The sequence below is a fragment of the Phalacrocorax aristotelis genome, chromosome 13 (assembly GCF_949628215.1).
Source record: "Phalacrocorax aristotelis chromosome 13, bGulAri2.1, whole genome shotgun sequence".
In the NCBI taxonomy this organism is placed as follows: domain Eukaryota; kingdom Metazoa; phylum Chordata; class Aves; order Suliformes; family Phalacrocoracidae; genus Phalacrocorax; species Phalacrocorax aristotelis.
Window position 1 is genome coordinate 16861512 of NC_134288.1, and position 21227 is coordinate 16882738.

The following is a 21227-nucleotide window of genomic DNA, read 5'->3' on the forward strand; positions in this document are numbered from 1 at the left end:
CTTTTTCCTCCAGAATATATTTTAATAGTACCAGTTGTGATCCTTTCTAAGAATTCCAAGCAACGCCAACAGCTGCTGCAGTTTGCAAGACAGGCAATGCGCTTTGTATTCTCATGCATCCTTCAAGCTTTGGAGAGTATTGGACTTTTTTTTATATATACTTTTATATGCCAAATATGGTGGAAAATAAACGTGCGATATCAGAATTATTTCAGCAGTTGTTGCCGCTCCATCCAAAGAGGCAGAACACCAACCAAAAAACCCCACCCCTCACTCCCTCCTTAAGCTACTGCTTGCTTGAACGGATTGGGCAGAGCACGAACCAAAGAAAAGCTGTTGGCTCGGAGGCTGTAGTTGGCACAAAGTGGAATTTCTTTTAAAAAGGCTTATTGAATGCCATTATTGGAGGGACTGAAATTAAATACAGTAAGTGCTTAGAATGTCAGCTGGATATAGAACTCCTTAAATGAATAAATTTGATACCTGGGGAGTCAGTGTTGCCCAATGGCCTCAAGAAAGGACAGCTGGGAAAGGGGAGCCGTTAACCCTGTGGCTGTCAAGACAGTCCAGCGACAAGTACTTCGCACAAACATATTTTCAAGCAGAAATCCTAAAAGATCTAGCAGTACTCATATTGAAGCTCTTGTTTCATATGTCTCCTTACCCTACGTAGTATAAATGTATATACCTTAAGCTATATAGCACAGCTGAATCTGACATACCTTGTCTAGACTCAGTAGACTCTGTTTGTCATAATAAATGCCGTTTATTTGAGTTAGAATGAGTTAGCTCTCGAAAGAAAGGAAAATAAAGGAATAACTGAGCATTTCTGCTTTCTTTCCTTCCCATTATTCAGTCTTTCTGCTCATGTAATTATGGCAGGAGTTCCTGGAGCACACCTTGCAACTTCCCTCAGCTCTTCATGTTTGTTTTTGAAATTAATAGTTGTGCAGGGCTTTTTTTTTTTTTTTTTTTTTTGAGTTGAGCTACTTAAATCTCAACTCTGCCTTCTTTACCTATTCTTTTGACCTTCCAAACAAGGTTTTCTTATTTCTCTCCTCCCCTTGTGATCTGACCTCATTAGAAGATAAAGGGTGAGCTCTTCCTCAGTTGTAAATTGGGCTTCACTTGTGCAATGTCAGCTGGCACAGATCTGACTTCTGAATCTTCCCTGGAATAAGACCTGTCCAAAACCAGAGTTCTGCAAAGATGAGATCATCCCTGAATTTCCCCAGCAGAAATGAGAACTGACTCAAACTTTCAACTATGATTAGAGGTGAACTACAGGAGAAAAAACGGAGAACAAGCTAGTTGTGATTGGCAAACACCTGGCTTATTCTTTTAGTCCTATTTTCACTGTCCATAAAGCATCTCTCGGAATGTCAGGTAATTCAAAACAGTGTATCTTAGTTTCTTAAGCTTTAAGTGATTCCTGATATTGAAAGTTACATCTAGTCATCTCTGTATGGGAAGTTTTCCTCAATTTGCTCCCTCTAGAATAAAATGCAGCCCCTAAAGTAGAAAACCGGTGCAGCCTATTGGTATAACATAGCAAACAGAAAACTGCGGTGATTAGGTGGCTTGGTGAAGAGCAACCAGCCAAGGAATGTCTACTATAATATGCTTAGCATGAATCCACAATGGTACTGCAAATAAATTTTAATGAGATGCTCTGAAAGTACTGTCCATAGCCTCATTGGTCAGGTTATGAAAATGATTATCTGAGACAGAAGTGGGGTAACTAGGAAGTGGTTTTGAATGATCCATGCCTGTACGTGCAGATGTGCCCGCACAGGCATGTTTGGTGTGTCTCGAGGTTCTCAAAGTAATTGTGGGATTCAATTATCCTCACTTATTCCCATCCTCTTTTCTTTAAACTTACTTTAGCTCTTAAACTCTGAGTGAATAAAAATGGTATGTGTCTGTCTAGCATTTGTTTTGGGTTTTTTTCCCCTTTCCAGAAAGTATTAGCATTGCAGTCAAGTTTAGAGGATGTTAAATCTTGGCTTGCTAACAGGAGGCTCAAAGATACTGCAATCTGGTCTCAGTATAATGAGCCCCTTTGTTATATTTAAATACTATCATACTATCCTATATACAGCAAAGCATTGGGATGTTTTATATTAACAATGCACCAGCGCTAAAACCTCAGACAACTCTAAAAAGGCACTAATTATTATTATTAGTGTTTTACACTAACAATAAATGTCAAATGGAACCCTGCAAACAAATAGCTACCTGTCACTAAGTGAATGAAAAGCAATCTTAGTAAAGTGAATTAAAACCCAAACAACAGAAAACTCAAGAGGCAGGCGCTCCCAGGGTGGCTGAGCCGGGGGCTGGTGCCGCTCCTCTTGCCGGAGCGGCAGCAGCGTGGTCTTGATTGTGACGGTCCTGATAGCCGTGTCTTGTCTTTGACGTGTAGGGCGCCCGGTTAGCAGGAGGTATGTGAGCTCGTATCGGCTGAAGTGCATCAGCTGTAGGAGAGGCTTAGTCGTGGTGAATGGAAGCTGGGATACCAGTGAGGATTTAGTTGTTATTTACTGTATTGGCTGCAGCGCCTGGGAGTTTTAGCAGTGAAGAATTAAAGTTGGACACTAGAGTATGTATTTGTTGTGGTGACATATTTCTCTTAAATTTTTCAGGGTACTTTGAGCGTGTCTCCCAAAGACTTATTTTTATAAATTGTACGTTTTATTTTTCGATCTTCATGTATCTTTGATATCTGATTGACGTTTTCAGGACACTCTAATCCTGTCTACTGAAGGAAGCTCTCACAGTGGCAGCTCTTGCAATCAGCTTCACAGAGCTCTCCTCAGTCTGTTTTTATGATGGGGATGAGGTCTATGACTGAAGAGCTGAAAGAAATTGAGGTCTGGTAAGTGGCAGGGCAGGTTTTCACAGTGACAGAGTTTGAATCTCACATAGACCTGTTCCTAAAATCCAGATTTGTGGACCCTGAGTCTACGCTCACACCAGCGTGAGTCCGAGTCCCCAAGGCTCGGCTGTGTTGCAAGAATATAAAGAAGGAAGAAACAAGATGAGAATTGGCCCTGAAGCCTTGATTCAGACAGCTTGGAATCGTAGGCAGCAATGAAAGCTTGCACGCTTTTAATATGGGCTATCTAAATAGATCTTCTGCAAAGGGTGAGAAAATGGGGGAGGGTTCAAAAGGCAATGGCTTTCAGAACCAGATCTCCAAGTTTCGTGCCTTTGCTGAGGCAGACCAGCAAGTTGAAGTGGGTGAAAAGGAACATGATGGACGTAAACCGAGTAGTTAGTGCTCAGTAGACTGTCCTGCATCGTGGATGACAGTCTAAATCGGTTCCAGTTATGTTTTAGATTTTCTACCTCAGTCTTTCCTTCTTGTTTTAAAAAGCGAACAAAACCAAAATACCACAGTCTCACAATGTCCTGAGCTGATGCTCCGTGTGAACAGAAACTGATATCTGTCTGCTCACCTACGTATGCAGTGCAAGACCCAACACAGATGAGTGTCTCTCCTTATACATCCTCTTTCCAGATTCATCCTCTTTTTCTCTTAAACTCTGCACACTGGAAAAAAACTTATTTAAAAAAAAAATATTCTATTCATGGGGGTTGGTGACTGCAGCGATCTGTGTTGTGATGGATCTTTAGTGCTTGCCAAATCATTCTTGGTAGGCTTGCCTCCGCTGGGTATGAGTAATGGGGAGACATCTACAGTTCCTCTAAAAATGAAAGCAGGGATTGCTGTGGTCGGATTTGGAAGGGGAAAATGCTACAAAAGTTGTCTCCTAGTGGTTTTTACCATTTGCTGAATACATGGATTTCATGGTGGGCTTTGTAGTGTTTTGAGCTTCAAATCAGGACACATTCTGTCGTGCACAGAAGTGTAGGCTTTCCTGTAAGGATACTGGCAACTCTTGTTTATTTTCCCTTGACCTTACCCAGTGTATGCCTTAAAAGGCCTCAACTGAACATCAGGTAGGACCCATTTTCGACCCTATTCAGATCCTTCTGTTGCAAGATTATTTGTCGAAACTTGGTGTTTTTTCCTGTAAAAGAAGGTCATGGTGAGGAAGAAATGAGGCTTATATTGATGAATTAACTAGAAAAGTTTGATTAAACACAGACTAACCTATCTAAAGACTTTCTAAAATTTGATATATCTGCTGCAGAACTCAAACTGCTGTGATCTGAATTTCCTCATGAATGCTGGTGTGGGATTTGTAACTTCAGTTAGAAAGGGTGAATGCAATTATTTTTTCCAGTAGTTTTTGATAACTTGTAGATGCTAGCTTGGATGTTTGCTCAAATGGCACACTTCTAACTTTAAATCAGAAATTACAAATCCAGAACTGAATGATTTTAAATTTAGTAAGGCTCAGGTACTCGCTATCTATTACAGAGGACAGATAAGATGGTTCTGTGGGCATCTCTCCATTGATACAGACTGAAATCTGGAGAGGGCTGTTGCATAAGACTTCAATTTGTCCTCACCTGATGGAAAGATGAAGGAAGAGGGAATTCATGTGACAACAAGAAATATAGTGATAATGAGAAATTTATAGGAACAAACCTGAAAACAACAGAAGACTGCAGGGAGTCAATGCAATGGGGGAGCAAAACGTCTTTTGCTGGACGTATATCCAGATGGGGGACTTGGTTCACAAAGGAAGAACTCAGCTTTCTGTGGAAGGAAGCTGAACCTCTCTAGCCATAAGCAGAGCAAGGGTGGAAGTGCTGCGCATGCAAAAGGCCCACAAAAAGGAACAGGATCATGCAACCAGCTATGCTGGCAGCCAAGGCAGCAATATAGCTGTAGGTCAGGAAGGGGGGTCCAGAGCAGATGTGGGGTTTTGCCCAGAAATGCTGAGAGTCCGCCAGCATCCCACCTGCAGCTTGAGCAATGACTAATCACAACTAAGAACACAGGGATGTTGCATCCTTGTATCTTTGTACCCTGCTCTGAAACCGGTTTGTGCAGCGATAGGTAGTGAGACGAATGTAAACACTTGCAAAGCAAAGTCAGTGGGTCACATCGCACTGAAAGTGGTTCGCGTTCCCATTCCACAGCTAAATCTGCTTCTTGGAAGCCTCGTGCTCTGCAGACTGAGAGCGAGGCGAAGCTTGGAGATAGACTCATGCAGAGGGTTGCTTTTCAACAGAGATCTCTTTCAAAATTTCCCACCAGGCGTCAGCAGCTCTTTAAGCCATGCTGTCTATTTTGAGTTTTATTTAGATTAACAAATTCCACACCCTCGCATACAAAAGCAGAATAGAGTGAAAACACAAGCTGCCCTAACAGAGCAATATCCAACAAACATTATGCTACTCAGAAATATTTGCTGTACAATCCTCCCCACAAAAGGGACTTGTTCAGCCAAAAGATGTCAGATAGCATCTTGCTAAAAGCAATGGTGCCAGTGGAGCTTGCTTCCAAGTTCATGCAGCTGATTTTTTTCCCTCCGTTTGCTTTATGCTAAGAATATCAGCCATTTATTTCTCTGAATCTCTGAACTTAGAGAAATGAGGTAGATGGACTTTATGCAGGACTGTATCTGCTCGGAAATGGACTCCTGTGAAAACAGAAGATGGTAGAGTGTGCAGGAGAACCTGCTGCTCTCTATTTTACAGATATATTCTATTCCACAGGTTGTTTTATAAATACATGTTGCTGTACTTGCTCATTTTTACGCTATTAGGCCTCCAGGAGCTGATAGAATAGGATTTTTTAAAATGTGCTGTGTGGCAGTGGTTCATTTCTGTAAGATCTGGACAACTTTTGTTCTGAAATCCCAGTGACTTTTGAGTGGCCCGTGAGGGCTTTGAACTGTGAGGACGTGCTTGATATGTTAAGGCAAAGACAGTTTTCTCTATTTTTGTAGGAGGTCTTTTTTTGCGGAAGTTTTGTCTTGTATACAAGTCAGAAATGATGTGATTAGGGTGGATTGACTTTATTTTTACATTAAAAATTGGAGATGAAGGAAGAGAAAAGGAAAAAAGGAAGGATTTGTGAGGTTTTTGATTACCTTTAGATAGATCAAGTTTGTTTTTAGAAGTAGTGTTAAACTTTTGCTAGTGGGGGGAAAGGTAATCCCTCTACTGAATTACCTGTGTGAGAAGTCCAGTGCTGTTTCTTTTGATTTACAGCGAACAATTTGTGCAAGAAGCAGCCATGCAGCATTTTAAGTGGGGAGGACACAGAGGTGATTATACAGAAGCTATTATAAAACTAAGCATTTCAATCTAGTTATCAAAATTCTCATTGTTCCCATCTAAAGACAGACGAAACAATAAATAGTGAGCAAAGAAACCTCAACTAGACCCAGACCATTTCATTAAATAATTTTTTATTTCTTTTTTTGTGTGATGATATTTCAGCTCTTGTGAACTTGCTTAGTGATTAAAGCATATACTTGTCTATCTGCTGACCATAGCAGGCTTCTGCGAAGGTGTTTATTGGTCAAGACGTGATTTTGGATTATAAGCTTTTGCCTTATTTCTTAGATTCTCAAACAGTGTTTAGTGGCAATTGCATTAAAAAGATATATTTTTTTTTCCCCAAGGATATATTGTTTAAGAGGTAACTTAAAGGCCGCTGTCGTTTGAGGGCCAAAATGTCTCTGGTATTTGTGGAACCGCAATACCACTAATTGGGGTCGTGCTTGAGACGGTCGGGGGAAAAGCAGCCAAGTTAATTCTTGGTACGATCTCTGTTATGGGAAGAAGAATCTAATTCTGACCTCGAACGTGATTTTTGTAACCATCTGTAGCGTAACGATGCTGGCACAGCCAGAAGAATCGCTTCTCAAACTCCATGACCTGGTTTGATACATTAGTTTGGAAGGGTAGGGGCAACCAAAGACGTGACTGAAGTTAGTTTTGCAGTGAATCTAGGAGCATTCCTCCTCCCACCCTAAAAGGAAAACATTAGAGGCTCAAACTTCCAAGTTGCGTGCAGTTGCTTCCTCAAAAAGCGCACTCCAGCCTCGCAAGGAAATGCCATCCCATAGGTGGCAGCTGGAGAGTCGTGCAGAAGTGAACTGGGGCGTGGATGATACGAGGATGTCAGGCCCGGAGTTCTCACCGAGTAAATTGAGGAATAATGCAGTAGTTACAGCCTACGCTGCTGTTCCTTGGTTTCTGCTGTCATTTGGCCAAGTTGCAGTCTATATGTCTTAGAGCTGCTGGTAGGATACTAATCTAGTGTAAGACTATCTCATAAGGTGAGGAGTAACCACAGTTCCCAAGACGATGGTGCACCACCCTAGCAACACGCACCTCTTCATCTGGGGCTTCTGGAGACACCGACAAGCTCTATTCCTGCAAAAATACCAATGACTCTGTATTTGCTTATTGAAAGTGCTGAAACCCGTTTCAGCCGGAATCCACATTGAAAGGCAAGAGCTGGCGCTCTCCTATACGTGTTTTCATGTCAGGGTCTTTGAGCTTTTGTCACTACAGGTTTCCAGTGGGCTTAATAGTGTGTCCTCTGTTCCTTCTCCCTGTTCCCAGCTTCTATCAATAGCATCACATCTTGGATTAAGCTGGTTCTGGTTTTAGGTGGCTTTTTTCCCCTACATTAAACATCACGGTTTTAGGGGAACTTGTCACCAGAACCGTCAATTTTGATTTGTATATCAATAGTGTTGTGTCAGTAGCCAGAGGGTATGGCATGGGGATTTCCATAAGCCTTTATTGGTGGTGTTGCTGGAGGATTGTTTCAAATTAGCTTCAACCTCATAAAAGTACAGTATAATGTTATTTCCCACTTGTAAACAAAATGGTGACTAATTAATTATTGCAGTAAGCAAAATTGGATGGTTTGCTTGTCAGAGCTCTGCCGAAACTCTGGAACTCCACAAATGCCTGAATGCTGTAAGTCACCTTTTCCTCACTGTTTTAAGGCCAGATACACCACAGGCAGATTGGAGAGGAGCTTAGAGCAGGAATGAATTTGGCTGTCTGAATATGTCTGTCTTGTCCTTGAAAATCAAGCTATTTCATGCTGCCTCATTTAAAAAGGGAAAAAAAAAGTCTATGGGACAGTTACTGGAGACTGGCTAGTGCCATGAAACTCAGATGCATAACGAGCGACAAGCAACTCCAAAGTTAATTAGTGCTTCAATCTAAAGATTTATTTTTGCTCATTAGATACTCAAGCTGTTTGCGAGATGCAGGGAGCAGATTTGGTTGGAATATAGCTTCACTTTCCTTGGCATTTTTGAAGCCATGAAGGATTTGGGGGTTTTAAATATCAATGAGTATTTCTAGAAGGTTATGAAATACTTGTGATTCAAGAATTTTAATATAGCTTTTTAGGGGATACATTATCAAAATATTTTTGTTAAAAAAATAAAGATATACTTTTTTTAAGGGGGGGGGGGGGGGGAGAACGTTCTACCAAGAGGAGAGTTAGAAGGCCTTTTTAGTTTTCCCTTTTTATGCACTCGGATACACAGCATGTCACGCATGAGGATTAGCAATAGTACGAGGCAAGTGTGCAAACCTTACCGGAACACTAGCGCTTGATATCCACTTTGCATCGGTGCAAACAACTGTGGAAGACAAAGGGCAAATGGAGAAAAAAGATCCAACATAAAGGCTCCAGAGAGCTGAAGGAAGCTGATTAATCTTCTGCTATCTTACGACTTCGTATTAGTAGTTTCCCTTATCACACATATTTATAATCCATACCCCATGTATTTAAATTGCCGCTAACTTGTACTTTCTAAATGCCAAATCCGTGAAGGCTGCCTTGCTGATGTCCCTTTAAAATCAACTTAAAATGACATTGTAATTTACACCACTGTTTGTCACTATTTAATTTTCCCTGCCGCTCCCATTAGTCATACCTGTTCACATCTGTTCTGAATTTATCCCTTTCAATCTAATTTATTATTACTTTCAATGCATGAAAATCCAAACCAGTAACAAATTGTCCAGGCCGTAAGTCCCATCCTCGGGCATGCCTAGAGCCCAGAATTTGTTGATATTTCCCTTCGATATCCTGGGGTGCAGGTGTAGGTGGGAAGGAAGCGCTTTAATCCACTGACCAAAGACTTGAGGTGCAGGGAAGGTTAAGGCCAGGATAAGAACTAGACAGCTTTCTGAAGAGACCGGTCAGCTTTCTTAAGGGAATGGAGGTAATTAATGCATTACACTCATAAACTGAAAAGACCTTCAGGAAGAAAAAGATTTACGGTGTTCTAGATGGTAAGTCGGTGTCTGCTCAACAAGCTCTTGTGAGGAGGCTGGGATGCAGCTGTTGAATCGATAGTTGGGAAATAATTCTGGAAGGCACGTTTCTGAGCGCGAGGAAGGAAAAGCAATAGGAGAGCTATTGAGATGTGCCCCAGGAAGAAAATGAATGTGTCGGGTTTCCCACGAGACAAGAGAAAATCTGCACTGAAATTTTGGAAAAATGGGAGGGCAAGAAGCTGAAGGAACAAGAAAAAAAATCTTGTGGCTGTTAAACTTCTACCGGCGGGGGAAGGGGACACCGAATTGCTTTGAATTTTGCCTCATGGTCATTCATGATCCCATTTGGTTTATGGGATCTGACACGCACTGTAGGACAACAAGAATTTTGAGTCTTCCATATGTTAGTTTTGCAGAATAGCTGTATCCGCTCCACGATAATGAATGTCCGTTCCTGCTTATGTCTCTAAGATCCCTTCAGTCCCTTAAGCGCAGGGCTGTGTCCCAGGGCTGCGCTGGGCAGGGAAACCTGAGCTCGGCACGTGAAAGACCATCAGCTTCCTCAGGAGTTTCTGGAGCTACAGGTTTGACCTTAGTTTCTGGATCTGGATTGTGAAAATAAAACTTGAGGCTCACTTGGGTGAGCTTGCAGGGCTGCACGTTCCCATTAAGGAAGGAGATGGAAGATCCCAGAGCAGGATGGGCATCCTTGGGTGGGTGGGAGGATTTGATGGTGATGTTTGATACGCGAGTAGGATCTGAAGGCGCAGAAGCGCTATTGGAAAACCACCTGGTGACTCTGCTTCAGCAGAATACACTGGATTATTCATTCTGTGGGAAGGTGAAAGTCTTTGCTTTTGAAATTGTGCCTTAGTGAATAATCTGGAACGTTATGAAAACAGTGAATTCATCTGTTCATGAATAGTGTGGATATTTTTGCTTTTGTGCCATACCTATCCACAGCAATATTTTTTGTATTAAATACTATGAATCCACTTCACCTGTCAGCGCTATTCAAAACACAAAATGCTGCATGAATAGGAAGGATGTTCTGGGATCTCTCAGATGATTACTGTTGCTAGGAAAACCACTTCCTGATATCTTTGTGCTCAGTGTCTGTGTCTCTCTTTGTGTACAGCCTTCGGTGACAGGCGAATTCATATCAAGGCACAGGGAAGAAATAGGAAAAGTTTAGAAATGTTTAAAGAACACCGCTTAAAGTTAAAAGGCGGATGTCATCGCAAATAATAGTTAAGAGTTATGATTTCTTTCCTATGTGGGATTATTGGTATTAGATTGGAGAGAATTGCAGTGCTGGTTATGCTGTGACTGTGAATCTGATGCAGCCTTGGGCTGCATTAAAGCTGAAAATTGTTAGGACCTCCAAAATGCAGTTAATGTATTTGGTATTGTAGCAGCAAAGAGGCTTATCCCGAAGGGTCACAAACGCTGACTTCTCATCCCTGTTTGTCTGGTTGGGGGTTTTACTTATTTCGATTATTTTTTTGCAAAGCAAAATTCTGAGAGGTGTTAAATGTTTACATTAGCCAGGGGGGCTTTATAGGGTTGTATTTATATTTTTTTTTCATATGCACTTGCAAGGACAGAAATACTAGTATTTAATCTGCTGTGGTATCATGTGTTGAATGCTAACAACTGTCAGATGATACGAAGAACTAATATTCTGAAAGTCATGGTGTGACCAGAGACCCAGACTTCAATTACAGAAGGCATTGAGAGCTGTACGCCATATTCTCAGGATAGTAATGCTCTGGCTGTTTGAGGCCCAGCCTTTAAGTTGTGCTCTTATGTGAGGGATTCTAAATTGGGGAGCTAGCATTACGCTCATTAAAGAGTAAAACTATGGCACAAAAAGCAAATGACAGCCAGGAAAAAGTCTGCTCCCCAGGTTTCTGCTACCACCGCTCCCTTTGGTACGACTATTGCTGTCTGACTGGATTCCCACACCGGGGAGGTGGGTGTGGGTAATGGTCCCTACTGCTACGTTTTGGGACTTATTGGGGTAAAACTCAACTGTCTGAGGTATAATAAGGACTTAGGCTGGTGCTTCTGGTGGAGTTTGGGATAGTGGTAGCTAATAACATCTGTAACTGGCTGAAAAAATTCTTAAACCCTCTGCCTTTTTATGCAACTCTTTCCTTTCATTTGCTTGGTATTTGGCACGCTCATCGTGTGAGTTTTTTTCTTAATAAATACAAAAAGTTCATAGAAAGGAGTCGTCTGAGAGGGTGTCTGTCTGAACAGAGTAGCCAAGTTGTGTAGGTGCAAGTCAGCAGATGAGCAGAAGCGCTGGGCCCAAACCCTTGATCTTTCCCTGAGCGACGGCTCAGGTTGGCCGCTGCCAACGACGCGCGAGGCTCCTCTCTCGGGCCGGCTGCAGAGCTCACGCTTCTCCGGCCCAGCTGCAGAGGTCTGGACTCCTTATCTGAAACGCCTCGTGTTTCTTGGTCTTTAGAAGCCCCTTGTGCACGAAGCTGGTGCGCTGAGCACAACCGCATCCATCACGTGCGCTTGCCCAGATGTTAGCGCTGATTCTTTTCTATTGATGGCAAATTTGCTGCTAAGCTGTGCTGAATTTGTCAGTTCTACCGGCTGAATAAGATGCAGCTGTACAGGGTAGATTTGGCTACTTGATGGATAGAATAGTTTTTATCTCCTGCACTTGGCTGGAACTAGTGTGAATGTACCATTCCCTCCCAAACTGGATGTGTAGTTGTGCCGCCTGCCCTAAGGAGAACAATGGCTCCCACTGGATGCTTTGTCCTATTTTTTCCACTCTCTAGCTGCAGCATCCTTTTAATAAACCAGCTCCCAGCCAAGTTCAGTCTTTCCCCAACACATTCTAATTCTTTAAAATAGCAGAAAATTTATTCTGTTCTCCTGGGTCTTTAAGTCCACGTTTTAAAATTCGAAGGGAGTAAGCAGAGTATCCTCTACTGTAATACAGCCAGAAAACGGGATATATTATATTTTCTAAAAGGAACTAGCTTAATAGTTTTAATGATTATGGGGGGGGAGGGGAACGCTAGTAGTTATTAAAGGGAAAAGTTTGTGGGAAATAACTATGGATGAAACAAAAATCTTCTGACTTTCCCCATAAGTGTTTCAGTTTCCTTCTCCTTTTCTCTTATTATTTATATTTATTTGTTTTACAGTCTAGTGGACTCAAAAGATAAATTCCTTTATGTGCTTGGTGCTATAGAAGAAACATGTTAAAACATAACTCCTGATTTATCTGTAGTCTAGCAAAGACAAACAAGCAGAAAACAGCAGAGCTGGCATTACGGATGGCTAAATGAGGACCAGTGGCGATACCAACAAGCCTGGGGTTGAAGGAGGAGTCGGTGTTGGAGGCTGAAACTAGACCTTGGATTTTTATGCCATGGCTCAATGGGTCTGTGGGGTGTTTTGTTTTTTCTAAGACTTCTCTGTCTTCCTTTCCCTGCTGCTTTCTTTGTTCATCTTTTGTTCAATTTGTCCATTCTTCTTTGTCGTCTTCAGGGTGCCAGAAAAGAACTAAAACCCCATCAAATAATATAACTAGTTTCCCTGGGATGGCCTAATGAATATGTGATGAAATAATTTAAGTAGACATTTAGTCTCCTAGAATTTCACAGTCTGAATGACTAAATTCCTTCCTTTTTTTTTTCCCCCTGCGTGCAGGAGTCCAAAACTTTTAAATCATTATGTGGTAAATTTACCCCCACCCACCTATTGCTTTTGCTCCCACTTTTCCTTTTTTCTGCTAATGAGTCATGATATGTAATTACCTTCTGTCTTTCCTGCATTTAGTGAGCATGCCAGTGCAGAATGATTTTTAAGAAAATAAAAAAGGCTTTAAAAAAAGACAAGGAAACAAGCAAGCATCCAGGACTGCTTTGGCTCCCACTCACCATTCCTGCTCCTGCCAAGTGTAATGAATATTGCTTTTTCTCTATGGCACTCTGAAGCAGGATTAAGTAAACTTACATCTATATTATTACATTTTAATGAACGCTTGTGTATTAGCGTGATTTTTTTTCTTTAGAGGGCCATCAAGCTTTACTGGACACTTACAAAGGTGGTGAAATTCAGATGATCTGATCTCTCCCTGAAACGCTTTGTCTTTAAACCTATTATTCAGCTTTGCAACGTACACTAGAATGAGCTGTGCAGAATATACTACTGGAAATGAAATGAGCAGAGGCTGCGGCGTCATGTGGGAAGGGCTGCGTGTGGGTCGTGGCATGTTCTGGTTGTGGCCCCCTCTACAAGTGCTGGTGCTGCTTCTGGAAAAACTGGACTCTCTTAGACCCCCTAAACCTCAGCTGAGTTGGGGAAGTGCACATCAAAGTCAAGGCACCTCAGAAGCGCCCTACTTGCCACATCCCTCCGTTTTTAAAGTGTTTTTGCCGTGTGTAGCTGTGACAGCGTGTCCTGAAGAGAGAGGTGTTTAGAGCTGCTTATTAAAGAGTGGGAACCAGAAGTTCGTTGTCACTTTAGGAATTTGTTTTTAAGGATTGCTTCTTCTTACTGACGTGGGGAAGAATGTAAAAGCCAGCGCTCTCAGCCGCTGAATAATAAATGATTGAATAGGAGAAACTCAATAGGGCTTTTTCTGTGAATAAAATGGCAAAGAAGATAACCATTTCTTAGGGATAACTCATCCATTCACGGATAGCTTCTTGTGGTAAATAAATATCTTGCCACCTGCAACTCTGTGCTCCTAAAGCTGTTGTGTAATTTCCAGTATTTTCTGATGGCTTCTGAAATGAGTTTTAAGAAGATTGTTGTTTAAAGTAAACAAAAAGAAAGAAAAGAAGAACTTACATCAAAGATATCAGCATTTCTCCTCTCTCTGCATGTTTCCCCTGAATATGGAGTTGGCAAACTCTCAAATCACTTTATCATGTTTGAACTTGGAAAAATGTATGATAATACCAGCTGAGCTAATATTTAAAGAGCTCTTCACTTCAGAATTTTATTGTCTCTTTCTCAGTTCTTCTAAAGTCTCCTGACAGGCATGGTGGTGAGGCTGTGAATGGCTCAGGCAGCTGAAAAGGGAGGCAGAAAGGTGTTTGCACCCGAACCTGCATCAACCGGGTCTAAAAGAGCCCCTCCAGGATTTCTTGGAGATAAATTTATTGCTGTAGTCTCAAAGTCTGCTTAGTAGCCAAGTCTCGAGCAAAGTACTGCGTACTCTGGCTTTCCCTGCCAGCTCTCCACCTGTACAGGGTCTTCTGGTGTCTGCAGGAACCTGGTCGTGCCTCTGGAGGTCTGGTTGCTGTGCTGAGGCACCGACGGCCACGACCATCACTGGAGTTTGCCGTGTCTAGTTAGGATGAGAAGATCCCTCTTGCACAGATAAAGCGATAAATTCAGAGCGCTTTATTTGTGTGTTCCCTCATCCCAGTGGTTTGGGGTTTTTTTAGCGTGTATCGCAGTGGTAACTTCATCTAGTTGCAGATTTCTGACAGGCTCAAGGAAAGGTGGGAAGTAGCGCTTTGATGTTGAGTGGATGTGCAGCAGGAGAGGGGTTATCAGCACATTAGTGACATTTTATTTTAGACTGTTATTTATGGCTTCCTTACCAGCCTCGTATGTGAGTTGAATTGATAGTAGGAAGAAATGGTGGGAAAGAATAATTCTGAGGATCTTGGAGGTCCTTGGGGGCCTTAGACATTTAGGGCTTGCTTTGAAATGCTCTAAGGCTTACAATGTCTGGGTAGCAAGTGTGGTCTTGTGGCTTTGTTGGACTTTTACCTGCTTTTACCCTATTTGCCATCACACCAGACAATCAAATCAGGCTTTGGCAGGTGATCTCTAGAGGCGCTTCTCCAAAATGCTGAAAGGTTAATATATCCTCAGAATCAAGTGGGCCAGAGCGATAAGGAGGTTTTGGCTTTCCTTCATCTACGGTCTGACCCTGGGAAGTGCTGGGTATTAACTGCCTCGGCACCTCCAGTAACGAGCGCTTTGGCGTGGCTTTGGGACCCCTGACCCTTAGCAGATCCGAGCCACAGGGCTGGCATTTCTGGGTCTGAAGTTGGGGTATGCTTAAGGGTTAGCTTGGTCACCTGTAGGTGAGGCTCTCCTTCCAGCTATTCCGTACTTGAATCTCAAGTTGCGGGAGTGAAACTGTGGCAACATTAAGTGTATAATTTCCTTCCTATTACATTATTTCTTCCAGTACAGGAGGTACCCAGTGTTTGTCATTTAGGAGTGTCATATCATTACATTGCATATTGCAGTGTAATGATGTGAAATGATTAAATGACAAAATGCCAGTTCACTGCCAAAAATCTTAAGTAGCATACTTTTATTTGCAGTTGGGAAGGCTATTATTAATTTCTGTATGGGCTTTGCCAGATGAAATAACATAAGCAGGCTGAAAAGGGAGGTGGGTTTAATTCTTTTTCTAATTTGAACATGAGTAGTAGGAGTGATGTCCACCTCTAGTCTCACTTCAGAGCATATGTCCAGTGCCAGTGGTATATTGCCATGCATTGGCCTAGTCTACTGTCAAATAATGATGGCAGAGATCAAAGAAGAACAGGCTGGCATTTTCTGAGGGGGAAATACTCAGCTTCAGAGAGTGCTGTGTTAAGCAGTGGAAGCTTTTTTGTTCAGTATTGCTTCTTAGTATTAGTATTCAAAAATGGTTTTTCCTAGATTAAAGATAATCTGAGGATGGCACCAAAATTAAATGAGTGTGCCTCTGTTTTCAAAAAAGGATGATGGGACCAAAGACAGCATGGGTAGGTGGAACAGGTGTCTGGAATTTGAAATTGCTATATCCAAGGTGAAAACAGAATTTGGAGGGCTTTAATGTGTTTCAGACTGAAGGAATTGGAAACCTCCATCCCAGTGAGCTGAAATAATCAAGATGGGAAACTGCAAAAGCCTAGCAGCAAGAATTTTTATCTAACGATTTTGGGGCTGCCAGGCTATGTGTAGAGGCTAGCAAACAGTCGCCTCTTTACAAACGGGGGAAAACTGTTCCGGGCTCCATCTGCCTGTCAGTCGGACCCCAATAGCATATGAAACCTTAGAACACATTGGTGAAAAGCCAGAGCTAAATGTAAAACTGGAGAAAACGCAGTTGAGTTTACCAAAGGCAGACTAGGGAACTATCCGATGCCATTGAAGATGTCTCCTGAGACATCCTAAAGTACTTGTTAACACTGTTCTTAGAGGTGAAACCAAATATTAAGATGCAAAGAGCAGGCCAGCTACTGGGATGATACAATAGTCTACTGTATTAGAAGACCTTTGTTAGACCAAGGCTGAGAGGGAATTGGACTGCTTTCTCAAAACAGCCAGTGAGCGTAAGGGAGGTGGAAAAGTGGAAAAGTAAGTGTGTTGGCACAAGAACAAATAACTCTACACTAAAATTAAATTTATTTCAACTGCCATCAAGGAGAGGAGGTTCTGGAACAGCCATTGAATATTAGCAGAGGCCAGAACATCTAATGACTTTTCAGGTGGAGAATAGGTGCAAAAATGGGTTTGCATCAAAAAGGGAAATTCTTATCTTGTAAAGGCAGTATTCTTCAGTACTGCTTAGGTAAATCTGCATGGGGAAAAACATTAGATACCATTGGGTGTGACAAAAAAAACTTAAAATAAGTGAGAACTACGACTGGCTTTTAGCAAATTTCAAGTGGATCTCAAGAGGTCATCTAGCTTGTTTTCTAATGCAAAGGCAGGGAAGCCAGAAATATTCATGTGTCTGGCACTCAGCTTTGTGGGGAACCCTCTGGTTCTTGCCTCTGGAATTCAACCAGGTGTAGCTCAAGCTAGGAGTCCCTAGGCTGAAGTATCAGCAGATGAGTGACAAGAAATTCTGAGTGGATGGTCAGTGGTAGAGAAATACGCCCCTCTCCTCCCTGAGCCTCGCAAACCCACCCTGGTTGCAGAGGCATATCTTAGTCCGGTTTCTGCTCTGACTTTTGCCTGAGGGGAAGAACACTGGGAGATACGTAGGTTAAAGCTGCCACGAGGACACCGTGTGCATGCATGCAGCTACGCATGTGTTTGTACTTCGCTGGATTGGGGCTTTAGCCAACAAGTCCTGTATAGTCCTTTTCATCATCTAGACAGGGCGATGCAGGCTCCTATAAATTAAAACTTAATAAACACAAAAAGCGTTTCTGGACGGTTCTACGCTAAAATCTTGATTGTTATGTTTTGCAGTCTTATTTTGCTTTTGCTTTGTTAATGTAATCTGTGCTCAAAGTAAAAGGGGGAAAAAACAGGCAAATGGTTTTTATTTATATTTTATTAGGTTTCTTTGACACAGTGGAAGTCACTTGTCTGTTATAAAAAGTAAGGTAACGGAAACCATCCCAAAACAATAACAACTTTATGGATTTATAAACAATAGCAGCGTGTTTGCCAAGATGGCTAGTAACTGTTTGAACCTGCCTTTTCAGCCTGACATTTTTTTTTTTTTCTAAGAAGAGAAAACACAGGAGACAAGTTTCTACTTCTAGCACGTTGGCAGAAATACAGAAACCCCATTCTTAATGTGATGGGAGTCATAAATGGACAACTATTCAACTAATAAAACTGTCAAAAGCACTCATTGTACAGGCGGCTAAAAGGTTAGAGGTTCGAAAGGCATTGCCGTGCTAAACATACCGCTTTATGTACAGAGCGACTTCCCATTAATTTATTTATCTAATAGATGAGTTGCAGCGCATATGATGGACTTGATTTTTAGTTACCCTTCTCTAGGTTTAAGCATAAGAACACAAGAAGAAAAACCTTAATATTGTGGATTTTTTTAGAAAACCCAGACACCTTAATTACCTTATACAGTACAATAGCAAGGTTTAAATTTTTTTATCGAGTCTCTTCTCTCATGGCTCCCCAGTGTACAAAATATTCCCTGAAAGCCCTATTGAGTCTTAGATCCTGATCTCACCGCCGTGAAAACCACTAGGTCTCTGAAGCTCGATGATTCACGGTCATTAATTCCTGGTATCTACAAGTGGCCCGTGGCGCTACGGACGCCGCGGGTGCAGGTTTCCGGCATGGCGCCGCCGGCTGCGGCCGCGAGATGCTCGCGCTGAGCATGTCCCGGGTACCAGGAGCTGCAGCCTGCGCTCCCGCGGCTCGTCCCTCGTTCAGCCCAGAGTGCCACACCGTACAGAAATGCTTTGATCTCCGATAGGAAGAAGCTGCTGCTAATTTCAGTGAAGCGATCTAGCGCTGAGCTGTGTTCGCTTGTCTGTTCTGGGATTTACTTCTGGTAAGCGCCTGCCTCTCTCGGCTCACTTTCAGTCATACAAGAATAGAAAGTGTTCAATAACTTAAAGAATCAAAGTATGAAGGATGAGAGAGAACCATTAATTCCTCTTGCCTCTTTTTGGTAGAAATGAATGACACTGACTTAAAGAAAATGGGCCATATCTATCCCTGCCATAATTCTGCCGGTCCTAGTGGCTGTCCAGCAGGCGCAAAGCCGCCTCCCTGCCATTAAGGGCCAAGCCGTAATAAATGGCTTAACCAGAGTTAGCCTTGCTTTGCCTCCCAGTACTGAAAAGTCAGTGCGACACATTTTACAGCCTATTTCACTTTAGAACTCAAAAGGGCAAGAAATGAGACTGATTCTACCACCTTCTGTATGTTATGGCTGCTATGGTGAGGAGGAGAAAAGCGGAGTTAAAGAAAACAAATCTCTCTCCTAAACGGCCTGGTGGAATGGCATTTTATTCCATACAATCCTGCCCTTAGCCAGACGCCTGCAACCCCTTTCATCTATAGTTAAATGAAATCATGGCCATACAGCTGATTTCTCCTGTGATCAAAGCAAAATATTTTATATTGAAGTAGTCTTGGCTATTGTTTTCTTGTTGTTTTTTTTTTTTTAATTTTATTCCAGGGGTTTTGTGACAAACTTTAAAGAAAAAAAAATGTTTTGAGAGGATTTGGTAACAACCTAGTTAATTAACTGCATTATCGATGGTTTACAAAAGGGGTGACCTATGTGATGCATTTCTGCATACTCAATTTTGGCTGTAAAGTAAGTGTAAAACTCACTTTACCTGGAGCTTGTGTCACCTGAGCCATCACTCACTTGCTTATGATTTTTGTACGCTATTAGGTGTGTTGGGTTATAGACACCCGAAACAGCAGGTTTGTATGTTTTGCTGCTACTTAATGGCCTTAATATAGAAGAAATCATTTCAGTAGATTTTTTTGGTACCGATGCCTCTGGCCATCATAGGGAAACAATGTCTCGGGAAGATACTTCACGGAAGGGTGACGTTCTCGCTTCTCTTCAACGGGGCGTGTAGGTCTTGAGTTACCGTTCAATTATTTTTTCTCCGTGATACGTACTTTCATTATCACTTAAGAGTAACTTTGGGTTGAAATGTTCTGTTAGCTGGCAGGTGGCAGTCCCTCTGTCCTAGGTCTTCCTCTCAGAACCGATCTTGCAGCACAAGAGGACAGAAGTCGGGGTTATGTCATGAACCAGGAGCACGTCACCTTCCTGCTCGCTTGGATTTTGGTGAGATGCGCAGAAGCCTACGCAAACCATGAGCTACGGAGCACATACGTGCTTCGTCTCTGTTATTACTCTTAATGCCTCCTCCACTGTATTTTGTGTGCGTACTGCTGCTCTTTTCTAGTATTTTTAATTATCAGTTCATCTTAGGAAAAGGTAACAAATGGGATTATATTCTTCACGGACCCAGATGTGTCAAAAAAAACCCCAAATCAACAAAACAAACCAAACCAAACCAAAACCTGAAGCATCTTTGCAGCAGTACCTTTGTCTCTCTGTGTGTATATATAGATAAAAAAAATAGTTACCGGGGTGTTGATCCATTTTTTTAAAATATACTTATTTATGGGTGTCTGAGATCTAGCATCCCTAAAAGCAATGCTCAACTTAAAGCAATGCATTATATTTGAACACTGTATGTTTGACAATACATTTCATGCCTCATTTCCTGCCAGTTGTGAGCTCTAGTAAACACAAAGAGCAAATTCACATTTTTCATGTCAAAAAGCCCTATAGTTTGTTCCCTCTAGGATATCACTAGTTAAATAGATTTCTGTAAGGACATATTCTGTTCACACTATAATCTGTTGTGACACTAAATCTTAATCCGTCTTCAAGTTTCCATTGTTTTTGTACGAAAAGATTATTTCTAAAATATTTTATATCTCACATTCATTTTCTTTGCTAAGAATTAATTGCATAAGCAGTGGGTATCTGACCACTATTAAGTCTTCTATCGTAACCCAAAATTAAGAATTTAATGTGGATTATTCATAACATCTATCCAGTTAATTCAAAGTAATTTTTCTTTGCACTAGGCAGAATTTACACTTTCTTGAAATGAGCTTACCTCGTCATGAGATCTTGAAAAGAACTCAACCTGGGCTGTTGTAAAGGCTTTGGAACACCTGTGTCGCTACTCTGCTGCGGAGCTGAAGGGTTTGACTGTCCTATGTCATCCATAGGTTCGATCCTGCTCTTTCACAGGCGCGTGTGGCTTTACGTGGCTGTAAAGGAAGAAAATGAATTACTGAGCTTTTTGGCCGCGGGAATGGCAAATGGATGTGTGGCTCTGCTACTAATAGAAGTAGGTAGAGAATTCTGTTCTTGTAGCATTTTATACAAACTTGTCATACAAGCGAGTTACTGTGGAAGTCTGGAAGAGTGGAGAATAAGACCTCATATTTCAGGGCTCTGTCTTGTTATTTTAAATTAGCTCAGCAATGAGCTGCCTGAAGTTTTCTGGCAGTCATAATAAGCTTCTGTGAGAAAGACCTATGATGCTGGAAGAGCTGGGTTTATTTCATGATTGCTTCTTATTACCACAGAATCACTCAGGTTGGAGGGGATCTCGGGAGGTCTCTCATCCGACCTCCTGCTCAAAGCAGGGGGAAACACTTGAGTTCAGTCCGGGGTGCTCAGGGCCCTTCTCAGTTGGGTCCTGAAAACCTCCGGGGATGGAGATGCCGTGACCTCTCTGGACAGCCTATTTCAGTGCTTAATTATCCTCACAGAGGGGCGGGGG

At 42.0% G+C, this 21227-nt stretch overlaps 1 long non-coding RNA gene across 3 annotated transcripts in view; it reads right to left on the reverse strand.

Annotated features, from left to right (window-relative positions):
• LOC142064049 (uncharacterized) overlaps positions 1–21227 on the reverse strand; it is a 77514-nt gene that overhangs the window by 14488 nt on the left and 41799 nt on the right. Inside the window, exons 3-4 of one of the 3 annotated variants that reach the window (XR_012662967.1) lie at positions 20553–20709; positions 17450–19627 (exon numbers count right to left, since the gene is read on the reverse strand). This is a non-coding gene — a long non-coding RNA (uncharacterized LOC142064049). Of the gene's footprint in view, positions 1–17449; positions 19978–20552; positions 20710–21227 lie in introns of those variants that run through there. The other 2 variants (XR_012662965.1, XR_012662966.1) reach the window with 2 other exon arrangements.